At 39.8% G+C, this 1,981-nt stretch overlaps 1 protein-coding gene across 1 annotated transcript in view; it reads left to right on the top strand.

Annotated features, from left to right (window-relative positions):
* The first annotated feature begins 343 nt into the window (after positions 1 to 343).
* Positions 344 to 1,981, top strand: part of LOC106012615 — a 6,688-nt gene continuing 5,050 nt past the window's right edge. Inside the window, exon 1 of the mRNA XM_013086075.2 lies at positions 344 to 698. The gene's annotated coding sequence lies outside the window, so the exon portion shown is untranslated. The remainder of the gene's footprint in view (positions 699 to 1,981) is intronic.

The following is a 1,981-nucleotide window of genomic DNA, read 5'->3' as shown; positions in this document are numbered from 1 at the left end:
CCCCCCTGTCTCACTACTGTTGTCAATTTTCTGTCACCCCCCTCTCTCTCACTCTGTGTGTGTGTGTGTGTGTATGTCTGTCTGTCTGTCTATCTGCCTGTTTGTCTCACTACTATCCTCGACTCTGTTCAATCTCTTTTAAATTACTTTTACTTTTGTACATGTACTTCTGATACTTTTGTCTTTTAATTTTTTTCTCTGCACCCCTCCCCCCCCTCTCTCTCTCTCTCTCTCTCTCTCTCTCTCTCTCTCTCTCTCTCTCTCTCTCTCTCTCCATCTTTTTCTCTGTCTCTCTCACTTTCTCCCTCTTTTTCTCTTTCTATTTCTTTTTCTTTCGCTATCTATCTATCTATCTATCTATCTATCTATCTATCTATCTATCTATCTATCTAAAATTCTTTCGCTCTCTTCATCTAAGACACACACCCTTTATTTCGTCGCTTTTTCCATTCTACTTTCCCCACCACGCGCGTAGATGAACGAACATATTATTGTCACAAACATTGAAGCCCCTACAGCTCAAGACACCACCCAGCATTTGAGCCAAAGGAAACCCAAGACGACGGTAGAACGACAACATAAGCTGTGGCAAACAACTCAAGGGCCGCCATGTCTCCCTTCCAAGTTCCTCGCCAGGCTGCAGACAGTCGCCCAGATCTACCACCCACACATCTCTCTCGGACATTGCTTATTAAATGGTAAATTAAGCACACATTGTCTTTGTCTCTCTCTCTCTCTCTCTTTCTTTCTCTCTCTCTCTCTTCCTCTCTCTCTCTCTCTCTCTCTCTCTCTCTCTCTCTCTCTCTCGCTCTTCCTCTCTCTCCCTCTCTCTCTCGCTCTTCCTCTCTCTCTTTTCTATGTGATTCCATATTCCTCTCTTTTTTATGCGATTCCATATTCCTCTCTTTTTTATGCGATTCCATCTATGTCTGCGTACGTGGATATAGAAATATAACAAACTAATTTCGAGTATTTCTCTTCCTCATCATCATGTGCCGAACATGTGGCACACATCGGCAATTCTTGTTCTCCATTAGATTCGAATTCCTTTGCTCTTGAAAAAGTTACTTCACCCTGATCTTTCCCCGTTACCCATTTGTTTAGGTTCTCTAAGTAGTTTGCTCTGGGCTTACCTGTGCCTCTTTTGCCTTCATTTTCGCCCTTGAGAGCTAGATGTTCAAAACCTTTACGTTGAAATGTCCAAAAAAACTGCATTTGTCGTTCCCTAATTGTTTTTTAAATTTAGTATCCCTCGTGGGCTTCATCAAGTACTGCATCATTTGATTTCTTTTCCTTCCTCGAATTTTCTCATTCTTTCCCCTATTAGTGCTCACAGCAATATTTTTGTTAAATGATTCATGAGGCTTATTGTTCTATGCATATCACACCCAGTGGCACCAGATGTTTTAGGTAACGCTATAAAAACTGACTTCATTTTACCTTCTTGATTTTTACCGCTGTTATACATAGAACTTAAGAGCTTTGTTATTTCAGTGCCTAGTTCTTCAAACGTGACAATCACTTCAACTTGGATTTATTTTTGGCCCTGTGGCTTTTCCTTGTTTAATTTTTCTAATGGTAGATTGTACTTTTGCTATCAGTATTGGTGGTCCACTTATTTCTTTCTTTATTACCCGTTTTTCGCCTCTATTATATTTGAGGAGTTCTTTTATGTATTCTGGCCATCTGTTTAAGACATCCCCTTTGTCCATTAAAGTATCTAATTCTTTTGATTTTGTGCACCCTGTATTTGAGCATCCTTTTATCCCATTTACATCTTTAATTTTAGAGTGCATGAATTAGCTGTCTGTGTTTCGATTCTTCTCTATTTGTTTACACTGATCGTTTATACATGTTCTCTTGCTGCATTTTTTGTTTATTTCCCTATTTAATATGTTTACTTTTCCACATTTGCTTTTGGCGGTCTTCTCTCTCTCTCTCTCTCTCTCTCTCTCTCTCTCTCTCTCTCTCTCTCTCTCTC

Source organism: Aplysia californica, unplaced genomic scaffold, assembly GCF_000002075.1.
Source record: "Aplysia californica isolate F4 #8 unplaced genomic scaffold, AplCal3.0 scaffold00432, whole genome shotgun sequence".
Classification (NCBI taxonomy): domain Eukaryota; kingdom Metazoa; phylum Mollusca; class Gastropoda; order Aplysiida; family Aplysiidae; genus Aplysia; species Aplysia californica.
The sequence above is the reverse complement of the archived record's forward strand: the minus strand, read 5'-3'. Positions and strand labels throughout refer to the sequence as shown.